This window comes from Pelobates fuscus, chromosome 1 (genome assembly GCF_036172605.1).
Source record: "Pelobates fuscus isolate aPelFus1 chromosome 1, aPelFus1.pri, whole genome shotgun sequence".
In the NCBI taxonomy this organism is placed as follows: Eukaryota; Metazoa; Chordata; class Amphibia; order Anura; family Pelobatidae; genus Pelobates; species Pelobates fuscus.
This window is the reverse complement of record NC_086317.1, coordinates 174540561-174565750: the sequence shown is the minus strand read 5'-3', so window position 1 is coordinate 174565750 and position 25190 is coordinate 174540561.

The following is a 25190-nucleotide window of genomic DNA, read 5'->3' as shown; positions in this document are numbered from 1 at the left end:
ACAAGCTTACAGTCGAACTAGGGAATGTGTACATAAATATCTGGTTATGAATTAATCACATTCACATACTTTTGCACCCTGGTACTTTTTCTACTTTAATACTTTGGATAGGTAGTGTGCCAAACCTATTATGAATTTATATATATATGATCAGATCACATTTTATGACCAATTTGTGCAGAAATCCATATCATTCCAAAAGGTTCACATACTTTTTCTTGCAACTGTACATATATATATATATAAAAAACAATGTAAAATCCTTGCACACAGGCTGTAAATTTAACGGGTACTTGCCGGGTGCTCACCCTGGGACTAGATATCCAACAAGAAATAGTAATGGTAGCACTCACAGTCTTCAGTTTAAAATATCTTCTTTATTTTGCAAGAATTAAAACATAGGTTCCAGGATCAACGTTTCAGTCCTCTCTCAGGACTTTCTTCAGGATCCTGATGAAAGTCCTGAGAGAGGACTGAAACGTTGATCCTGGAACCTATCACAGTCTGCTTAAACTAATAACACACAAAGAATTAAATGTTGCCATGTTTTTATTGAACACAACATGTAAACATTCACAGTGCAGGTGGAAAAACCAATAACTTCAACCAAACGTTTCCTGTAGTTGCAGATTAGACGTGCACAACGGTCAGGAGTAATTCTTGACCATTCCTCTTTAAACTGAAGAAAGAAACTGACAGGGGGGAGGGAGGGGAAGAAATAAACTGACAGGGGGAGGGGGAAGAAAGAAACTGACAGGGGGAGGGGGGGGACAAAAGAAACTGACAGGGGGAGGGGGGACAAAAGAAACTGACAGGGGTGGAAGAATGGCAAGGGAGGGAGGGGGAGAAAAAAGAGAGTGAGGAGGGAGGAAGGGAGGGGGAGAAAGAGTGACAAGGGAGGGAGAAAGAGAGTGACAAATGAGGGAGGGAGGGGGAGAAAGAGAGTGACAAGGGAGGGAGAAAGAGAGTGACAAAGGAGGGAGGGAGGGGGAGAAAGAGAGTGACAAGGGAGGGAGAAAGAGAGTGACCAGGGAGGGAGGGGGAGAAAGTGAGTGACAAGGGGGGGACGGAGGGGGAGAAAGAGAGTGACAAGGGAGGGAGGGAGGGGGAGAAAGAGTTACAAGGGAGGGGGAGAAAGAGTTACAAGGGAGGGAGGGAGGGGGAGAAAGAGAGTGACAAGGGAGGGAGAGAGATTGACATCCAACACACACACACACAATCACACAATTATACCACCCTTACACACACAGAAACACACAATGCATTCCTTACACACACTCAATGCCCCCCGTACACACACTCAATGCACCCCTTACAGACGCACACACTGCATCCCGTACATACACAGAATCACACCTTGCAGCCCTTACACATACAAACACAGATTCACACAATGCATTCCTTACACACATATCAGGACATCCCCTACACACTCCACCCCCTGTGAACAAACTCATTGGTGGAACGTGAAGGTGGACCCTGGGACCCAGACCTTGAGCTGTGTAAAGGGCCCCCCAAAAATGGAGTTGCTTCCCGTTCTCACAGAACATTGATTTTTGGGACCACAGTTACAAACAGCCTCCAGAGAGCCTGTTCTACACAAGACCAGTGGAGCCAGACTGCAGCTAGAGACCATCATCATCCTCATCTGGTTGTAAGTAGGCAATCTAGCATATTATTCGTGGCACTAATCTCTAATTTACCTCACATTAAAGAAACACTATAGTCCCCAGAAGCACTGCAGCTTAATGTAGTGGTTCTGGTGTCTATAGCCTGCCCCTGCAGGCCTTTTAATGTAAACACGTCGGCACTCCAGCACTGGCGTTAGTTAACATGGCAGAAAAATAATTGGAAAGGGTTAGGGGGGCTACTAATAAGGATAGGGGAGAGGGGTAGGTAGAAAAATTATTGGAAGGGTTTAGGGGGGCTACTAATATGGATGGGAGGAGGGGGGTGGTAGAAAAATTATTGGAAGGGGTTAGGGGAGTACTAATATGAATGGAAGAGGTAGGGTGGGTTCTAATATGCATGGAAGGGGTTAGGGGGTACTAATATGCATGGAAGGGGTTAGGGGGGTACTAATATGCATGGAAGGGGTAGGGGGTTAATATGCGTGGAAGGGGTAGGGGGTTAATATGCGTGGAAGGGGTAGGTGGGGTTCTTTTGTGCATGGAAGGGGTAGGGGTGGTTCTAATATTCATGGGAAGGGTAGGGGTGGTTCTAATCAGGAGGATCCCGGCGCTGTATCCGGGTAAGTAAAACCCCTCCCCTGTAGTGACCCTTTAATGTTATTATTTAATCATTTATATAGCGACTGCTAATTCCGTAGCGCTGTACAATGGGATAAACAACTCCTAGTTTACGGAATAAGAATATACCCGGCGAGTAAAAATGCTATCCCCCCGCAGATTTTTGGGGGTTTCTACGCCCATGGTGTTGAGCTATTTCAATTGCTTTTGCTTGATTTGTTCATTGCAAACAACAGAAAGACTGTAAATGTACCTTATAATAAACCTGATTTTCAATGGGGGTTGAATATTTTTGGTTACAACAGTATGTGCCAGGTGTATGTAGATATACATATGGCAGAGCACAAAATCACAGCTTTATTGTATACATTGCTGCTATCCGCTAAGGCCAATAACGCAGTGAAGTACACATGCTCAGTGTAAGTCTTTTTTTATCAGCAAGGTGTGGTTCCTCTGGTGATAACTTGCACAGTATGTGTTTCTGTGTTTTACCATCAAGTAGCTAATCTGTAAGTGTTCGGTATCTTTGCAAACAGACCTTTTTGGCAGTCAGTTAGAAAACAATAGCAGCTAGTTTGGAAAACTAGTCAGTAATTTATAACTTCTACTACCATGTTTCCCTGAAAATAAAACATCCCCCTAAAATAAGCCCTAGCTTATTTTCAGGGGGTGCTCCTAATATAAGCACTACCCCGAAAAAAAGGCCTAGTCATTTGCTAATCTATGGCTCATAGATTTGCTGGATTCCATTCACAAGTAAACTAATCTATATTCGGGAAAGTTTCCCCGAACATAGATTTGCAGGATTCCATGCCCTTGTGAGCTGATCTATGTTCGGGGAAATTCCCCCGAACATAGACCTGCTTTCTAGCACACATTTTTGCCGAAATAAGATCTCCCCTGAAAATAAGCCATAGTGCGTTTTTCGGGGGGGAAATTATTATAAGACCCAGTCTTATTTTCGGGGAAATACAGGAACTACCAGCATTTACCGGCAGGCTGGAAGCCAGTCCTATGCAACCAATGAAGACTTTTATTTGTGCTAAGTGGCTTTACTATAGTCTGAGAGAGAAAGAGGATGAGAGAAAAAACACCTTATATGTTTCATCATTCTTTTCTGTGTTTACGATATCCATTAGGGTTACCCCCTGTATATTAGTACAACCCGGTGACTTTTCACTCTATAGACTTCAGGTTACCAACTGGAACCGGAGTCTATTTAAAAACTATGTTTCTACACTTGAGCCTACTTGACCCCCTGAATGCCCAACAAGGTTAGGGTCTGTAGCAGGTACGCGTATCACATGACAAACAGACAAGAGATAACCGGAGCATCGGCCCAGCATGCATATAAGAGGCTGATAGCTACACTGCCTCAATGACGAGTTACACTTGGAGGTGGTAAAGAGGGGTATAAGTAACGCCCGTTCTTAATTGGGATGAGCAGAGACTTCATTATGCCCATACCACTGTGTATATAGATAGGGGTGACTAATATGACATATGAATGTCACTGTGTTGTATCAGATCCTATGTACTGTAATCCTGAACTCCCCACCCTACCCTTTTTTTTTTCTGTATCCCCACCCTTTCTATTTTATGTTTGAAAAACAATAAACTCAATTAATAAAAAAAAACAAAAAAAAAATTATGTTTCATCATAGTTGATATTACTCATAGGCCTCTGCCCATGATTAAGTGCAGTTCTGTTAAATACCCAGAACACTTTTTTTCCCTATCATTTTGTTCTTTTGAACCCTCCGATGCATGTGTATTTTTTAAAAGAAAATACAAAAATAAATAGTCATAATAAATAGTCAAAACAAAATGCTTCTATCATTATTTGTTTCTCCTTCAAACTATTGAATTAAATCGACGTTATTGAATAAATTATTAGCTTCATTGTTAATTTCTGTCACTGGAAAAAAAATATGCATAACATTGCTTGACATTGGTTGAAAATGCATGAATTTAGTTAGCTGGATTTTCTTTAATTCCTTATTTCATGATATATTTCTCACAAAGCATGTTTTTTAATACACGCTACCTAATTTTCAGCTTTAAAGATAAACATGACTGAATTTCTTTCCTTCATTAGCCTAAATTCTACTTGCAGGCTGGCAGGCAGCAGAACAAATTGTGATAATTGTGTTTAATTAAAAAGCCTAAATGGATTATCTGCAGGTAGGTTTGATTTATTAAACTAATCAATCAGATTACAGTGAATACATTGGCTGAAGTGTGGAATTAATTTGGAAAAGAGTGGTAGGACCTCTTTCCATCAACCTGCTAATTGTCCAAGATTTATTATGAAGATGCATCCTTAAAACAAAAAATTGGTAAAATATGTTTCTATATATTTTCAAAGAGTGATTTTTCCGTATATGTTTTATATTGTAATGTAAATTATGATCCGAAGATCTATTAATCTAACTGTTTGTTCGATTGAGCAAAATTGTAAAAAGCATTTTTTTAATAGAACTATGAAATAACTGAGAATATAACATCTACATTTAAAAAAAAAAATTCGTTTGTTATTTCAATAATAAATATTCTCAAAAGCATTAGAATTTCCATCTTTTCCCTGGATAAATGGCAGGAGTATAAAATTATTATAGAATCTATAAAGATATTACCGGCCAGGAAATGAACTCCACTCTTCATTATAATGAAGCCACAATTAAACTAGCAATCCTTGAAGCGATGATTTCAAAGACTGCTCAGTGCCAATTTTGAATTACTTATCGCAAAGTTTTTTCCCTGTTGAAATACAGTGTTAATGCCTAAAATCCCTTTTTTTCAGTTTTTTTTTTTTCTCATTGTCTCTGCATCCTCAAGGGTCAACTTTATGGTGATATTACCAAATCCTGTCAATTTTCATACTATGTATATGTATTTATAAGTACAGATTTCTAAAATAATAGGATACATTTTATAGATTTATACATAGTTTATAAAAATATTTTTTATTTTATAGATTAGATTATGCAATCAGAACTTCGGATCTCAAGTGATGCCCATTTTATAGTGCCTATGGTCTGTTTATCATATTAAATATACTATGTATTCTAAAATTAATAATACGTAATAATAATAACCAGGTGTTAAAGATCACTATAATAACCAGCATTGTTAAAGATCACTACTTTCGAAGACTGAGTTCCTCGGCAGAGAATTGAACCAGAGACAAACCAACCACCACTGAAATTGGAACTCCATCTTTGGATGGACTACGCCAACTAACACATCAGTAAAGAATTGTACAATTTAGATAGGCAAATGTGGATGAGTTTAAGATTTAAACAGAAGCAAATTATGAGATGATTGAAGAACACCTGGATCAAGGCGGGAGCCTCAAGGGCAAAGTGTCAACCATAACTAAACAAATGTTCTGTTAAAGGGACACTCCAGTGCCAGGAAAACAATCCGTTTCCTTGGCACTGCAGGTCCCTTCTCCCTCCCACCCCCCATCCCAGGTTGCTGAAGGGGTGAGAACCCCTTCAGTGACTTACCAAAGTCCAGCGTCAATGTCCCTCGAAAATGCTTTCAGTGCTTTCCTATGGGGATTTTAGCGACGCTGGAGGTCCTCACATAGCATGACGTTGTCCAGCGACGCTATAGCACAGAAAACCTGTGCTATGAACCAGGAAGTGCCCTCTAGTGACTGTCTAGTAGACAGCCACTAGAGGAGGAGTTAACCCTGCAAGGTAATTATTGCAGTTTATAAAAACTGCAATAATTACACTTGCAGGGTTAAGGGTAGTGGGAGTTGGCACCCAGACCACCCCAATGGGCAGAAGTGGTCTGGGTGCCTGGAGTGTCCCTTTAATAAAATGCCAAAATATTTGCAAAATATACATAAATATAAGAAGCAGCCAGTGACGTCAAATGCTGACAGGGCATATGACAGACAGTAAGACATTCCAAAAACATTAGATCTCCTAATAATTAACACCACCGTTCATTAAGAATTTTATCTACTGACCCTCTAGTTAGAGTAGTTAGAAACTTCAACATCTTTTCCAAAAGGTATAATGAGTGGAAATTAAATTGCCTTATATTAGCACATATAGCTCAGAGCCTATTCGTGAGCTGTTCTTTGCAAAATATTCTTTGAAAGTAAGCGAATTTTGTAAAGCTGAAAAGAACAGTTTCTTATATTTGATTATGAAGCAATAAAAACTAACTGAAATATATTTTGTTGTCTAGATGCGGAGTAGGATTATAATAAAACAACGTAACACAGATAACTGAATAGTAACTCTCCCATTCAAATCTATGGAGAAATGTCTATACAATAGCTAAAGATATGCTTATCTCTTATAATAGAGTCTGGCCCTCAGTGGAAATAAAGGTGTTTGCAATCATGTGTTCTTTTTTCTTGCTATCCTGTTGAATGTGATTCAAAATCAGTGCAACAAACAGCATTTCATTTCAAATAGCAAAGTGATAGAAAGTGACTTATAAATTCAGCCAAGAACTCTTTGACATATTTTATAACATTTCTGAAAATCAACAAATAAAAGAAAATTTAATTATTCATTGCTGATCTTTTCTTCGACAAAATGGTCAGACATAGTAACACTATGCTAGTTGGCATTTATATGGGGTGAAATGCGTCAGACAGCAGAGAAAATCAGAGTCAATAGAGAACAAGATGTTGTGTTAATTTACCAGGACAAACAAGTGTCACTGCACCTGCACACCCAGAGTTTGCTTTTAGTTTTGTTTATGCATGATATTTACACTTTATATATATTCAAGCTTGGACTCCAACTTGGTCAGGAACAACAGGAATGTTCCAAATAAAAAAGATACTTTATTGTGTAGACAAATATAAAAATCATATAGTAAAAAATGGACTAACAGAATATTCAGCAGTAGAGCAGGAGTGTCCAACACGTAGCTCCCCAGATGTTATATACTTTTTTATTCCAAGACACTTTCCTATTTTTAATATTGGAGATCTTGAATCCTGAAACAACCACACTCTTCACACACAGGCATCCTTGTTTAAGCTGCATCTTAGTGATGGATTTTGAATGCATATTATTAATATTTTTATATGTCATCATATGGCTATTTTTAAACAATGTATATTTTTTAAACAAGCTTATTTTTTTTTTTATGGCACTGACATGAATGAATCATATAAGGAAGTAAACTGAAATTTTTACAAAGACCAAGCTGAAGTTGGCCATACAGCTATAGGTTATAATGAAGCAAGTCATCTCTGACCTGATATAAGTTTAAGAAGAAAAGTAAATGCTCAGAACCCACAAAAATCTCAAAAAGTGTCAAAACAGTAAACCACACAAACCATCAAAGGAACAGTTTTCAGCCTAATGCAAAGAGTATTAGTAGCTTTGGATGGACAAGGAAGAATTACAATTGTGTGTTTAACTAAGCCTTGATTGATTTAGATTAAACAAAAAGCAGAAATTCTGTTCAATCGTGTAAAGATTATGCTAATTAATAAAAACAAAAACTTAATTGCTTTTTCACCCTCAGGCTTAATTTAGAATGCACAGAACAACAAAAGAGGAAATAAGAATAGGGCATTTATATTAAAGACTAAAAACAAAAATAACCTATTATACAAAAACACAAGTGGGTTTCCATTTTCCTTCTGGAATGATGCCAAACTTACACCTATAATAGGTAATACTGACTATCAGTGTAGCCCTTGAGACACACAGCAGATGTTCTAATAAATACTGCTATAGGAAAACAAAATGGACACATACTCCCAAGTGGATCATGTACGAACCAAGTATAATCACTGTATAATGCATCCTCAGTAGAGATGTCGAGAACATAACATTTTCCGTACGCGAACGGCGAACGCGAATTTCCGCAAATGTTCGCGAACGGGGCGAACCGCCATAGACTTCAATAGGCAGGCGAATTTTAAAACCCACAGGGACTCTTTCTGGCCACAATAGTGATGGAAAAGTTGTTTCAAGGGGACTAACACCTGGACTGTGGCATGCCGGAGGGGGATCCATGGCAAAACTCCCATGGAAAATTACATAGTTGATGCAGAGTCTGGTTTTAATCCATAAATGGTATAAATCACCTAACATTCCTAAATTGTTTGGAATAACGTGCTTTAAAACATCAGGTATGATGTTGTATCGATCAGGTAGCGTAAGGGTTACGCCCGCTTCACAGTGACAGACCAAACTCCCCGTTTAACGCACCGCAAACAACCGCAAACAGTCCATTTGCACAACCGCAAACTCCCCATTTGCACAAGGTTGGATACCAAGCTAGCCATGTCCCGTTCCTTGTCCTCACTGATGACAACATCATCATCATCATCACACCGTACGTCCATGTGTGTAATGCTGCCTGACTGAGACATATCCCTGTTATCTACATCCTCTGGCAATAATGGTTGCGCATCACTAATTTTTTCCAACTGATGTGTAAATAACTCCTCTGACAGATCAAGTGAAGTGGCTGTGGTGCTAGTGTTGGTGGTGGCGGCAGGCGGGCGAGTGGTAACTAGAGAGGTGCCCGAAGCTAAGCTGGAGGAGGATGGTGTGTCAGGTTCCGAGCGGAAGCTGTAGAAGATTGGGTGTCCTGTGTCAGGGTGGTAGTCCGGTACCCGGAACCCAGACACAGTGTCCAGGCGGCGGCGCGTGGACCGGGACCCATTATGCCTGATGTTAAGTAGGAGTCACAGTGTGGAGGTGGATTAGCAGGGTCTGGTGCAGAGTAACCGCACGCCCCCTGGTGTTGAGCACCAGCGTTTGTGCAGCCACATACCAAGACCCTGAATAAACTTTTACCAGGAACTAGGAGCATGGAAATTAAGCAGACCTCCCAGGAGCTGAATAGGGAGGCTCTGCAGCAAGATTGTATCCAGTACTGGAAACAAGGCTAGACTAGAGATAGGCACCAAACATGAAAACAAGACAGAACTAGTAGAACCCAGAACCAGAGAAGGATAGTAAGCTAAACCCAGAACATATACACAAGACATGAGGAAAACATGAACATAACATGGGCATGACTGGACAGGACTGTACATGGGCTGGGTATACAAACTAAAACAAGACAAGATAACATAGGCAAAACAAGAGGAGAAATAACTAAGTACTACATATGACAATCATGGGGATTTAGTCACACTATATGATCATACATTGCATAAGCCTCCCAACAACGCCAATGTACCCCATATCTGGCAGGTCCTACACTACCTAATGTATGCTAAAACATCCTAAGTAGATATATATAGCACTTACCTGCAAGAAAGGGCAGAAGCTTTGAGCAGCTGCCAGCAGGACTGTGAAACAGAAAGGAATGATGGAAAACAAACGGGTGTGGCAACATAAAACAAACATTTAAATGAATCCAAGAGACTGGGAAATCCAGGGACGGACTATAGGAATGAACCCAGAAATCCCAGCATAAAGAAAACCAGACATAGAATAGAAAACCAAAAACCCAGAAAACTAAGCAAGAATAGCAAAAATAGTACTGGATACCAGAAGCCAAGTACAGACATCAGAACAGAGCAGAGCAGATCATAACATCCTGTGTTAGCCAGTCAACTATGTCCTCAGAACTTTTCGAGTTCAGGGTACGTGGCCTCTGAACACTGGGCATTATTCTAGGGCCAAAGGGAATCACAGCACCACGACCACGATGGCCCCTGCGGGGTGGCCTGCCTCTGCCTGTAATTTTTTTTTCGATTAGTGGTACTATGCGTGCAAGCTACTGTGACAACAGATATGAGTGGCACTGTGCAGTGGCAGAAGTTGGCAGGGTTTTTTGTTTTTTTTTAAATGTACACTACTGTTACACCAGATATGAGTTGCACTGGAGTGACACTGTGAACCTAGCAGGCCCTAAAACGCACACGTGTGAAGGAAACTGACTGCTATTATATTACAGTCAAAAAAGTTTTGGTTTTTTTTAAATGCAAGTTATTGTGACACCAGATATGAGTGGTGGCACTGGGCAAGTGGGCACAGTATACGCTGTGAGCCTGACACACACGCTGGCAGGCAGGCAACTGCAATTAGATTACACAGGGAAAAAAACAAAACAAAAGCAGACTGATGTTCTAGCCCTAAAAAGGGCTTTATGGGGTGCTGTCCTTACAGCAGAGATCAGATGAGTCCTTCAGGACTGTAGTGGACACTGAATACACTAGCCTAGCTATCGATTTCCCTATTAAATCAGCAGCAGCTACACTGTCCCTCCTCTCATCAAGAATGCAGCTTCTGGGGTGCGGGGCCTAGCTGTCATGGAGGAATGACACACTTCGTGTGAGCTCCCTCAATATCTCACTTTAAGCAGCTATCAACAAGCGAATTTCACCCCAGAAGGGGATGACCCAGAAATGTTGCTCCTACTTGACCGACCCGACATGCTTAATAGCGGTCAGCAACTCGACAGAGTCTTACTTACCTCCGCGTGGCAAGTGTGGACTGGTGCTCACCGGGCGGGAGAGGCGGCCGATCTCCCGATCCTGGGATGCCCAGGAGCAGCTACTTCCCGGCAGGAGCTCCGTTACCCACCCCCCCTCGGACCGGTGGGGGTTATCCCGGTCCACCCCTGAGAGGCTGTCTGGAGCTAATGGACACACAGAGCACAGCCGCCCAAGCTGACATACTCATCTGCGACTCTCCCAATATGGCGGCAGCCGCGTGTCCTCCTGGTACCAGCAAAGCATGGCAAGATATTGAGTCTAAGCTGGACAGACTTTTTAATCAATTTTGGAAGCAAATAACAAGCAGGAAGCCCCAACAAGCTCCACCACAGCCCCAACAAGCTCCACCACAGCTAAGCGAAGTAGTCCCCATTAAAATCCACCAACGCAAAAGGCGTTGAAGACGGGACCGGAGGCACAAACAGAAATGCAGAGCCTGCCCCACGTCAAGCACTCGCCTCCACCTTACGCCACCACAATCCCGCACCGGACGTGAAGCACCACCGGGACAGATCCGACCACTCGACAAAACAAGCTTCCACCCCCTCAAGCTGCGAACCCGGCACTCAGCCAGAGACTCGCCTTTGTTGTTCCAGGTATCAGGGACTCCCAGGGTCTGCACCTGGCGCCCAGAAGGGATCGGATGAGCACAAGCAGTAAACCGCAGCCTGCTATAGCCGATCCTCCACACCATGCCTTTGATCACATGAACTGCTCTCTGCACATTAACTAATCGTAAAGTAGCAAGCGTTTAAACATGTCATTATTTCACCTCCTAAAGAGTTTGTCGTAGTTCCTTACATGCCTTTACCTTAATCGTTCATGTATTATGTTATTTACTAGTCTCATCTCATCGGGCAACTCACACTTGATTTATAACTAGTGGTGGAGCTGCTGATATAAATACACAGTTGATAACGTGCAAGCTACACCCTAAACATGACAGCCATCTTTCACAACAATGTACTGCTATATACTCATACCCTCAGTGCAACTAGCCATGATATATGCACATTCAGCCTAGCATGCTCAAATATAACACACTTCTGTCTAAAAAATAAATAAAAAAGAATGCAGCTTCCGAATGAATCTAAAATGGATGCTGTCCAGGAGGTGGGAGGGTCTTGGAGGGAGGGTCTGCTGCTGATTGGCTGGAATGTGTCTGCTGACTGTGAGGTACAGGGTCAAAGTTTACTCAATGATGACGAATAGGGGGCGGACCGAACATCGCATATGTTCGCCATCCATGGCGAACAAGCTATGTTCGCCAGGAACTATTCGGGACATCTCTAATCCTCAGTTGTTTAAAGATTCCATATTTCTGACTTGTATGTAGGATATCCTGCAGAAGACATTTCATCTAGGACAGGGATAGGCAACCTTCGGCACTCCAGATGTTGTGGACTATATCCCCCATAATGTTCTTACACCCATAATGCTGGTAAAGCATTATGGGAGGTGTAGTCCAAAACATCTGGAGTGCCGAAAGTTGCCTATGCCTGATCTAGGAACTGATCATGGTAGTGAGTAAAGAACCTATTTAAGGTCCTTAACTAAACTATGGCTTGTCAGGAATTCATGAAATAATTTTGGGTTTGGATACAGTTTCCAAAATGTTCCAAGTTAGCTCTATTTCCAGCTACAATTCTCTAGTGAATTCCTGACAATTCTGTACAAATATAATATAATAAAATGTTCACGTCTAATAAGAATTTATTGACCCATTGAGAAATATATTTCCATGTGTTCCTTTGCAATTTTACAGCATATTGAACCAATGCATTTCACATTCATAAAACCTTCAGTGCATCTCTTTGACAGTATTGGCTCTCACAGACTACTTATACTACTAGAATTATCAAAATTATGAGATCTGGATTAAAAGATAAGTGCATGCCCCCCCAGATTTCCCTTCTGTACCTACTCTTGTCCCACTACCGCTACTCACTTTACATTCTCTTAAAAAACAGAAATAAAGTTCATGGCTATATATGGAGTTAACGAGGCATGGCACTACAACTGAGCAATGAGGAATATTTAATGTCACCCCTCAAACTGCTCTACCGCAGGACCAAATGTACTCAATATCATAGGCAAGCCTACAAGTTACATATTTTTGTGCCCAAATTGCACATACATGTTATCCCTGCTCACTTATTATTAGCTCATCTACTGTGACACAAATGTTATCTACCTTATGGACTGTTATACGATGTGAAACTCTTTGAACTTCCGCACTTGCGGAACAATAGGGCATGTTATACCCATTGATTGTCTTGATCTCTCGAAATGTATGTAACTCTATATACATGAACTTAATAAATAAGAATAAATAAAGAATTAAAAAAAAAAAGATAAGTACACATAAGATAACATTATATCCCATGTACAAGCAATGCTGCCTTTTTAAAAACAAATCAAAGGAAAAATTGTGTTGGCACTTCTAATGTATAATAACTGTGAAGGCGTATAAAGTTAGGTGCTTCCCCTATCACCTTAAATATTCATACAGACAATAAACAAAGTAAAAAAACAATACACCCTCACGTGAAAACGCACAGTAAATACTTATATAAAGTCTCACATGGAGCACGTTCTATTCAGATCTAGAAGAGATAAAAACAGAGCAAACAAGGTGTTTTCTGTATATCAATTGTAGCAGAGCTGCAATCCTGAGATTGAATATCTCTGTTGATATCCTCTGAAGCTAAAAGAAGCGCTGTTTAGTGATTATAGCCCATTCCCCCAGTAACTGGACGAAACACACAGCTCTGGGAGTCAACTTTATGAGGTTTATTTTTTATTTTTTTATTCTTTATTTTTGTGTGCATAAAGAATACAAACATGCTGCTAATGCCACAATAGCAGATACCGGCAACTCATGGTTAACAGAAATATGGCATAAATTAAAACTGCACAATTTTTATAATAATCAAGCTTGATTTGAGTAAAACATTACCAAAAAGAGAGTACAAACAGGTATGGAGTGCCCCTCCAGCCACCCCCAAGCCTTTCAGCACGTATAACATAACATTTTGCCTATCTGAGAATACATGCACCATTGTATGATGTAGGCATGCACAGGGAAATATGTCATTAGGCAAATAACTGTATGCATGGACAATAGCTATGCAAACCGATATTAAGGTTAGATAGACTGACATGCCTGTGTTTCTAAAGCAAGTAGAATCGCCTTAGAGCTTGCTAGTTTAGCATATTGGATTATAGACTATGCAATATGTGAAGTATTTGTCGAGCAATAATAAAATGTATAAAAATGATTAAAAATAGTGTTATACAGCATGCCTGGCTAAACAAATGGTAAAAGACAGCTTGGCTATCAGAGCGCATTTTAGCAGTGAGCCTGAGTAGTGGTCCGTAGGGGACAGAGAAGAAAAAACATAATGGCTGAAGCAGCACTAGAGTAATATGCTGTGGTTATTTGTTAACATGTGTAGGTGGGTTAAGTGGTTAGGAGCCCTGTTTATTAGGTCTTACAGGTGATATGTTAGTCTTGTTTGGTTCAGGCTAATGGGCAGGCTATAGCACTATGATTCTAATCTGTTGTAATTCACAGGTAATCTTAGCAAACACTAGTGTTATCTAGCAATAAAACAAGAGAGTTCAGAGTACTTATATATGTGTCTTCTGATGTTCGGTGTCAGAACTTGTCCCCTACACAGTCATCGTTGCTCAGCCAATGCCGGTTCTGGAGGCTTGCCAGGTGCACTGGGAGTAAAGGCATGGAGAGCGTCTCAGCAGGGTTCCGTCTCCGATGAGCCGTGAGTGTGTTCTCTGACTGTGTCTCGGTATTAGGTCGAGCTGTGCATGTATGTGATGGCACTCTGCAGGCTGAACATGGTATGGTCTGCTTTTCGGGGCCCGCCATGTGCTCCTTGGTGCCGTCCCGATACTGTGCTGGAAGGGTTGCAGGCTCCTTTCAGAGCCATCATCTCTGCAACGCCGGGAGGTGTGTTTGGTTAGGGTTAGCTTATACTTGCGTGTGGAGATGATCACATCATGGTGCCTCAGTGTGCGCATGCTTGCTGGCGGGTTAAGTCGTTTTCGATGACGCCATTTTCGTGCTCGCTTCCTACTGTAGGATGTGCCTTGATGGCGAGCGTGTGAGCAGCGGTGGTGGTGCATACACTTCTGGGGCTTGTATCATCGCTTGGCGTTCTACAGGTTTGCTCCAGAAGGCTGCAAATATAACATTTAGCTGTGCCAGAGGGTCATGTCCCTTTATTGTGTCGGGTATTCCAGTGGCTTTCGTCACCATTTTGGGGTTGGCGAGCTGCATCTGAGGTTGCCCTCCCGCGACCCGGGTGGGCACTCTTAGGACCAGGATAACCCCTGCCGGTCCATGAGGGGGGAACGAAGGCTCATGGACCCATTTTCAGCCATAGAGGGCTACGGGGGAGAGGCCGCCTCCCCCATGCCACCCATGCTTGTAGGCCACAGGTGTCTCTCCATTAAGTTTTGCCAGTTGGACTGCTTATTTGGTTTCACCTCTCCGTTAGGGAGACTTTTGAGTCATTTGAGCGCCGTTCGTGGCTGATTTACCGCAACTTTGTCTATTACAGCAGGAGTAGCTCTATCCTGTGACCGCTCAGTTCAGCGGTCAGGCCCCCCTCCCCCAACTTTATGAGGTTTATTACGCCACACTCGGCAACACCGACGAACGCTCACCCTGGCTTTAAGGTAGCAAATGCTTCCCCATGTCAGTAGTTCCTATCTCCCAAACGTTGTTTATCTAGCTGGTCAGAAAATTGTACGGGCAGCAGTGCTATCTTTGCCGGGGTTCGCAAGATCGTGTAGCCGAAATGTGTTCCACATGCTCAATGACCAAGTACCGCTGCCTGTGTTCGGGAGACAAAATGGGCGCCATGCACTGGACCATGTGCATTCGGTTATACGAGTGGTGGCCACCCAGGGAAAGCATTAGAGGTAATCCTTTAATTGTGGTTAACTGCCAGGGGTGGTAAGTGTTCCAAACTAAAAAAAGGGGGACCACACATGTTCCGTTCGGTCCACGAACAGGGAAATACGCATCAGTTCAGGAAACTTGAAGATAGGTTCGGCCAACCCCAGGGAGCTTTACAAGGTCCGCAACATTAACATTAATGAATAAAATGCAACTGAGACTATAACTCACAAGTAAAGATCTGTGTCAGGCTCTGTAATGTTAGCTCCAAGGTGCCTGTTCAGGCTTGGACTCTCACTTGGTCAGGAACAACAGGAAAGTTCCAAATAAAAAATATACTTTATTGTGTAGACAAATACAAGAATCATATAGTAAAAAATGAACTAACAGAATAGTCAGCAGTATAGCAGGAGTGTCCAACATGTAGCTCCCCAGATGTTTTAGATATATAATGTCCATGATACCTTGCCATTTTAAATATCTATACAATTTCTCCACAATCCAAGGATCTACCTTTTGCACATTCATGATTATCATGGTTTTTGATCATGTGTGTGAAATCAAATTATATTTTTATATTTTAAGGGACAAAGTTTGATACAAAATGCAGTAATATGGTAAAATATGGTCTGATCCAGAATTTTATTAAAGACACGGAGGCTCCTATTATGCATATCTCTTTCTTTATTACTCTCAGCAGCAAAGAAATAGAGATATATAAATAACTGAAATAAACAAAAAATACTGTGCTCAAGCAACCAATCACATAACAACAGGAAGTGACTATAACATGCTTGCAGCACCCACAATCCCCCTCTTTCTTTGCTGCTCTCAGACCAGTTAAGTACCCTTTTTCTGCTCTGTCATATATTGCAAAGATTTTGTTTGAAGTGTATATCTTGTTTGTTTTACTGCTCCTAATATAACCCCTGGGTTTACTGGGAGTCTTTGTGTTTGTTAAATTCATTCTTCTATCGTGTTTTGCTATATTTTACTGTCTCCCCCTGTGGTGTGCTCCCCTGGGGGACTGCTGGCTGCCGCGTGCGGCAGTGCCGGCTACCTCCCTCTCCCCTCCCTGCCGCGATCTGCGGCTGGCCGCGGGGTATCCCCTGCCCCCGTGTCTGTCTATCTGCTACACGCCGGTGAACCTCCGCTTCGTTTGGCGGCGGTTCCAGGCGTGTGAAGGTTGGTCGCACTGCTCTGCACTCGCGCTTCCCCTCCCCCCTCTGCCCGGCTGCCTCACCTCTCCTCGTGCGGCGGCCATCTTTTCTCCTCTCGAGTCCACTCCTCTGCCGTTCTGGGACCGCGGGCGCTCAGTATTGCTTCCCCGCTGCATACACCAATGGGGGGGTAGGTTTTTGAACCGTTTTTCGTTATTCTCATATATTATATTGCTATATTATAGTGCTATATACATGTCTGATTTTGGTTAACCTGCCCTGGTCAGTCTTTTCCCTTTCTCTATACCTTTTTTCTCTTCTCCGTTTTTTCCTGTGGGTTATTAAACCCTGTACCTTTCCTTTACGTAATTTTTTCATTCTGGTTACTTATACACATAAATTTTTCTCTTTACTTGCAGATTGCCTGTCATTTTGCCTGCTACCACTGTATTTTAATCCCCATCTGCTGTTATGCAGAATAAAGGGAAACTCAGGCAGTGTCTGAGGAGTTCCAAGCCTTGATGGACTCCACCATGGCGTCCTCTCTACAGAGAGCGCTCGCCTCAGCTATGGGGGCTATGTCCTCCTCCTTTTCCCAGACGCTGGCACAGTCTCTTTTACTGCCCCAGATAGCTAACCCTGCCATACTGGGTACAAATACGGCCCCTGCAAATACCTCACCCATTGCCACTAAGGCCAAGGCGAAGGCCAAACACCTCTCCTCCCACTCCATGACGCAGGTTTTACCTGCCTTGACAGACTCGCCTGAGGCAGTCACGGATGGCGCGCTCCCACCGCGCAAAAGAGCCCCTGGTCGGGCAAAAACGACCAGATCATGGAAACGGGCTAGATCCCGTGAGGAAAGGTCCGAGAGTGACCGGAGTGAGGAGGACGAATTGGAGGAATTAGACTATGCTTCCTATGAGGAAGCCGGCTCGGAGGAGGGAACTCCCCCTGCCGTAGTACCCCGCCCTGGAGGCGTTTTCCCTGCTAGGGGTGTTGCTACCCAGGGGGCGAGCGGCGATGCGGGGATTCTGGATCCGCAGGGCAACCCCTTGTTTGATCCGGACGACTTGCGTCACCCTCGCTCCGCTGAGTGGGAACCCCCAGAGCATATTGCCAGGTATATTGCGCACAGGATGCGCACGCCACTCTCTAAGGAGAGTCGCAGTAAATTGCGGGCTGAATGCCCTAGGCCATCGGTCCCGGGGTCGGCGTGTAAGACGCCAGAGGTAGACCCTCAAATCGCCCAGTTCCTCAACAAATCGGGCTGGAGACAAAAGAAAGGCCTAGATTTCTCCCTGAGGCATTGCCAAGATAAGATCTTGGACACCCTTGGCCCCCTGTCTAAGGCTTACGAATTATTGGAAACCGCCAAATCTGGTGAGGCGGAGCTTGACTTAGACGTAGCAATTGGATGGGTGCAACGTGCCATCTGCCTGCTCGGCAATGCTAACATGGCCGTTTCTGCCGAACGCAGGAAAGCTATCCTGCTTAAAATCGACCCGAAGCTGGCTACCATGGCCATATCGGAGCCGGGCCCCTCGGCTGAGGGGATGCTATTTGGCGACAATTTCGTCAGAGACTTGGGATCCTATGTCAAGACTTTCACGGCCATTGACAAGGCCCAGGCCAATATGAAGAGGGTGTTTTCCCCTAGGGTTTTTGGAGGGGCCGGGCGCAACAGGAGCCGCCCACCCGGCCGTGGATTCCGGGGTTCGTCTCGAGCCCAGAGAGGCTCCTTCTTCCCCAACAGAAGCTTCCAGGAGCCAAGACAGGCCCCGTTCTTCCCCTCCAGAGGGAGGCCCTGGAATTCCCGCTACCCGAGAGGCGCCTCGTCGAGCAGACGACCTTATGGTGAGTACCCCTTTTTTCCCTCATACTCAAGAGCGGGTGGCGGGCAGATTGACCCAGTTTTACGAGGCGTGGGCTGCCTTAACGTCAGACGTTTGGGTCCTCCAAACAGTACGGGGTTACCACATAGATTTTGTATCCATGCCTGTCCAACTCTTTGTCCCCAGGGAGCTGTCGCTCGCCCGAGATCAAGAGGAATTGATCTCCACGGAGATCGTAGAACTTCGCTCCAAGGGTGCGATACAAGAGGTCCCGTTTGCTCAACCGGGGTTTACGAGCAACCTATTTTTGGTTCCGAAGAAGGGAGGGGGCGTACGCCCCATCATCAACCTCCGCCCCCTCAACGCCTTTCTCCAGTATCGTCATTTCCAGATGGAAGGCATCCATTGCCTTCGAGACCTCCTTCAAGAGTCCGATTGGTTGGCCAAACTAGACCTCAAGGACGCTTATTTTACAGTGCCTGTAACCCCGGCCCACAGGGATTTCCTGCAGTTCACCTGGAAAGGGGAACGCTGGAAGTTTACTTGTCTGCCATTCGGGCTCTCCTCAGCCCCCTGGTGCTTCACCAAGGTCATGAAGCCAGTGGTGTCCTTCCTCCGGAGCCGTGGAGTGCGTCTGGTCATTTATTTGGACGACATCTTGCTGATGGCCCAATCGAAAGAACAACTACAGGTCCATGTTTCATGGACTACGTCCCTGCTCCAGAACCTAGGCTTCCTCATCAACTGGGAGAAATCGGTACTCGATCCCACTCAATCGATAGAATTTCTGGGGTTTACGGTGGATTCCGTCCAACAATTCCTATTCCTGCCGGAGTCCAAGATGAAGGCTATCAAAAAAGAGATCAGGCGTACCTTACGTGCAGACAACCTCTCTATTCGGCATCTGGCGAGAGTGATCGGCCTGTTGGCCGCCTCAATACAAGCAATTTTCCCTGGCCCTCTCCATTATCGGGCCCTTCAGCGGTTAAAGGGCTCTCACCTGCGGGCAGGCCACTCGTACGAGATGAGAATACGGCTCGACGACGAGGCCAGAGATGAGCTAACCTGGTGGCTAGCACACATGGATGCCTGGAACGGGAGAGCCATATTCGGCTCCGTCCCGGACGTCGTGATAGAGTCCGATGCCAGTTTACACAGCTGGGGCGCACGTTGTGGTACCGCGTCTACCGGAGGCAGATGGTCGGATCAGGAGCAAACGCTCCACATCAATTGCCTGGAGCTATTGGCGGGAGCATTCGCCATTCGCAGCCTTGCACCGGACCGGGCGAACTGTTGTGTGATGCTCAGGATGGACAACGTGTCAGCGGTGCGCTACATCAACCACCTGGGAGGCACGAAGTCGCGCATGCTAGCTCTCCTGGCAAAGGACTTCTGGCGGTTCTGCCTTCACAACAACATTTCCGTGCAGGCGGAACATATTCCGGGGCTGGACAACTCGACAGCCGATTGGAACTCACGCTACTTGCGAGACTCTGGAGATTGGCACTTGCACACGGCGGCCTTCCAGGCCTTGGAACTAATTTGGGGCCCATTCGAACTGGACCTTTTCGCGTCCCGTCTCAACACACAGGTTGCCAAGTTCTTCAGTTGGAGACCAGATCCGGCGGCAGTGGCAACGGATGCGTTCCTTCAGGATTGGCCGAATGCTCGGCTTTACGCCTTCCCTCCATTCAACCTGATAGCCCGCACGCTGTCAAAACTGACTCGTCACGGCTGCTCGATGGTGCTGATCACACCGCTGTGGCGGTCTCGACCTTGGTTCCCTCGGTTACTGGAATTGACTGCAGACTACCCACGTCTAATACCGACCTACCCGAATCTCCTGAGGGATCCAGATGGCAACTCGCACGACTTGGTGGACCGCGGCCTCCTACATCTGATGGCGTGGCCCCTTTCAGGGGACCCTGGACTATCGCGGGGGTTCCGCAATCGACTCTCGACCTCCTCGACAATGCATGGGCACCAGGTACTCGAGTGGCATACCGTTCCGCCTGGAGAATCTGGTCTTGTTGGTGCGTGGAACGGTCAGTGGATCCCATATCTGCCCCTTTACATATGATCATGGAATTCCTTACTGGAATGTTTGAATCTGGGAAAGCATATCGCACCATTAATTTATGCCGTTCCGCTATATCGGCTGGGCATCGAGGCTTGGATGGTTCGCCTGTCGGACGTCACCCCTTCATATGCCGACTGCTCAAAGGGATACGTCTCACTAGGCCACCCTGTGCGAGATTCACTGGGTTTTGGGACGTGAGTGTGGTCCTCCGATTTTTGTCCTCTTGGTACCCTAACCAGAATCTGACGCTGAAGCAACTGTCAGCTAAAGTGGTCATGCTGTTGTGCCTCATTTCTTGTAAGAGGGTGTCGGATGTTCGGGCACTCGACTGGAATGCCATTGCGTTTACCCCGGAGGGCATCTCATGTAACATTTCCAGAAGGACCAAGTCGGCCTCGAAAGTGTTCGTTTATCCTAGATTCCAGGATAATCCTGCACTTTGTCCGGTCGGATGCCTTCAAACCTATCTCGAGGTTACTCGACCGTTGCGATCCCTGGATTTATACCCCTTGTTCATTTCGTTTAGAGCTCCACACCTTCCGGTGTCTACACCTACGTTGGCAAGATGGGTGCGGGAGTTGTTGACTCTGGCCGGGATCGATACGTCCAGATTCACCCCTCATTCGGTTCGTGGAGCTATGGCCTCTAAGGCTTCATCTATGGGCTGCCGTTTGGAAGATATTCTACGTGCAGCGGATTGGTCGAGAGAATCGACTTTTCGTGACTTTTACTTCAGACCGATTGAACATTTTGCATCTCAGGTGGTGTCTAAGCTTTAAACTTGCATAATAGGAGCCTCCGTGTCTTTAATAAAATTCCCAGATTTTACTATTAACATGACGTAAAGTCATGATTTTATTAAAGACACGGAGGCGAGTATTATTCCCACCCACCCACCCGGATGGGTTTGGACTTTGGCTGGCATGCTAGGTGAGTATACGAGTTTTGTCTCTGTTTGTGGTTTTGATTGATGTTTTCAACATTTGACATCCTATGTATTGGGGTATGCGTTGATACGGCCATTTGATATATTACAGTATTTGAATGTGAAACGTTTGATTTCATTTATTGATTTAATTAGATGTGATTGTGAACATACAGTTGGAGCCCAGATATTACCTTCTTTTTTTTTCTGTGTCTCCTTTTAGCCTAAAGTGGTCGTGATTTTCCATGGAAGTGTTGCTGTTGGCTACGTTAGCTGAAGTTGGATATTCTACGTTTGGTCTTCGTTATCCGCAAGAAAGAGGGGGATTGTGGGTGCTGCAAGCATGTTATAGTCACTTCCTGTTTTTATGTGATTGGTTGCTTGAGCACAGTATTTTTTGTTTATTTCAGTTATTTATATATCTCTATTTCTTTGCTGCTGAGAGTAATAAAGAAAGAGATATGCATAATACTCGCCTCCGTGTCTTTAATAAAATCATGACTTTACGTCATGTTAATAGTAAAATCTGGGAACTATCTCTGAATGAAGATAGATGCATTTTTTTTAGCCACAAAAGATAAACCATTGCTTTTACAGAGTTAAAGGGACACTCCAGGCACCCAGACCACTTCAGCTAATTAAAGTAGTCTAGGTGCTGTGCCCCTATTGCACTTAGTACTGCAATGTAAAACATTGCAGTTCCAGAGAACTGCAATGTTTACATTGCAGCTCTAAGTCTGCCCTCTGTGGCTGTCTATCAGACAGCCACTGGGGGCGCTTCCAGTTTCATAACGGACTTTTGGTCCGTTATCTGATGCTGGACATCCTCACAGACCTCCAGCATCAGATTTTCCCCATAGGAAAGCATTGATTAATGCTTTCCTATTGGGAGGTCTAACGCCTGCGCAGCAGGAGTGTGGACGGAACCTTACCCAGCGCTGAGGGACATCGGCGCTGGATTCAAGTAAGTAGCTGAAGGGATTTGTTTGCCTGGCAAAGGAAAGTCCCTTTAAGCATTCACATAGCATGATCTCCCGTTTCATCCAGTGATCAAAACAAGTGACTGCTGAATGAGTTCAGTCACTTTGTTTAATAATGTAATCTGTTTTTCTATATTTAAATGTTTTTCCAAGTGTGTAACATTTCTCACAGAAACAGAAATAAATATATAAGAAGTCAAAGTTTAGTGAAATTAACTAATTAAAATGAACCTAAGAGAAACGTGAATATGAAACCAGTTATCAGCACATCTTATAAAGGCCAAGACTCAAACATATATCTACTTCAAACACAAAATAGCTAATTAGAAGTCCATTAAAGGCTTGTTAAAATTAAATATCTATATCCAAGAAGGGATATATTTCAGTCCTGGCATGCAAGGTATTCCTTGAGGATAAAGTTTCAGAATCCTGGTTGTACATAAAAAATTGTATTATTGAAGGCTTAGAAATTCACGTAAAAGCCTCAGGCTTTGACCTATATCTCTTATTTGCTCTGCATGACATCACTGCATTCAATTACTGATTATGTCACTGCACTCTATTAGTGATTTTAATTACAGCTTGAAATATGTATGAGAAAAAAAATCTCAGGTACAGACAATGCATTTTTCCACTGAACATATTCCTCCTTTAATATTTAAGATGCAATAGAGTGTAGTCAGTTAAATTACATACATTACTGAATCATGCAAGAATACAATTACTAGCATATTTCAGTGATGTCATCATTTGTAATCTGCTTTCAGTATTTAAAATTTAACTTTATCGTTTGTTACATAAATACAATTTTTACTAGTTTATCTGTTCTTTATATAATTATAAGAATAGCATGTATGTTCTCTTTTTCCTCAAATACCCTTGCAAATGGGAGAATAAATGTAAGAAAGAAAAAGGACAGTTAACAAACAAAATTGCAAAAAAAACCACAATATTCTTACATATATTTGTATCCAAGCAAGATAAAAAGAAAGCAGTCCAATGACAGTGCCAGACTGTAAAGGCCTCTATAGCCCTCTATGAGCCTGTCACCATGTGCATAGACCGCCTGCTTCCACTACAACAGAGCTCTGCCCATCCTCACCTTAAGAGGGTGGTTTCCTGACTACACGAACTCTGCTTTGGCAGAAACCCAGGTGACTACAGATGGTAAAGCACCTGCCACAAAGTGGGACATTCAAAATCTGCTCTGTGACATTAAGTTGTTAATAGATGAAGATATTGCAGTAGTTAAGGTGGAGGCACAAGCAAGAGTCCAAGCAATAGAAGAGCATGTTATGGCACTACTTCAAGATGTGGTTACTATATGAGAGTATTTTGCCCAAATCCATTCCCAGCATCAGGAACCAGCTTTTAGGTTGGACTCTTAAAGGACCACTCTAGGCACCCAGACCACTTCAGCTTAATGAAGTGGTCTGGGTGCCAGGTCCTTCTAGGGTTAACCCATTATTTCATAAACATAGCAGTTTCAGAGAAACTGCTATGTTTGTGAATGGGTTAAGCCTTCCCCTATTTCCTCTAGTGGCTGTCTCACTGACAGCTGCTAGAGGCGCTTGCGTGATTCTCACTGTGAAAATCACAGTGAGAGCACGCAAGCGTCCATAGGAAAGCATTATGAATGCTTTCCTATGTGATCGGCTGAATGCGCGCGCAGCTCTTGCCACGCGTGCGCATTCAGCCGACGGGGAGGAGAAGAGGAGGATCGGAGGAGGAGAGCTCTCCGCCCAACGCTGGAAAAAGGTAAGTTTTTACCCCTTTCCCCTTTCCAGAGCCGGGCGGGAGGGGGACCCTGAGGGTGGGGGCACCCTCAGGGCACTCTAGTGCCAGGAAAACGAGTATGTTTTCCTGACACTAGAGTGGTCCTTTAAGATAACAGAGCTAGGAGACACAATATTAAGATTAGAAGCATATCTGATACTGTGGGGCCAGAATAACTTCCCCATTTCTTACAATGATTAGTTGCATCCATTCAACCAGCTAAACATGCCAAAATCCTAATCCTTGATGGAGCCTACCATATTAACATATCACCTGGGGCACCTGCCACTACCCCCAGGGATGTGATCACTCGCTCGGATAACATATTTTTTTTTTATATATTTCTGGCACAAAAAACTAAAGAGAAAAACAAAGACACATAGTGTAATATTTAATGAAACAAATAAATATTTAAAACAAAAGAAGGGACACGCACTCACAAGAATACTGCACAAAACAAGTTGTGCTGAAATTGCTTTGCCCTTAAGGGCATTAAAACAGGCAATTCAGTCTACCTGGCAGCACTTTACAATTTTCACTATATACGCAATTGCCCTTCATCAAGTTCATACTCATTTTACTCATGGATAAACTTTGCTTAATGTCAGCAGTCCAAAGGAAATTCCCATACAAATTTTAGTGTCACCAACTCAACTTCACACAGTCCACCATGCAGCAAAGGAAATCAATGAGTCTGGTCTCTATGCAGGTGCGCAACAAAGGTTTAACCGACTCTGAAAGCAATTCTGGTACATAAAGATGGGACACTTCATAAGCTTACCTCGCTGCCTGACAAGACTATTTTTCTCTCC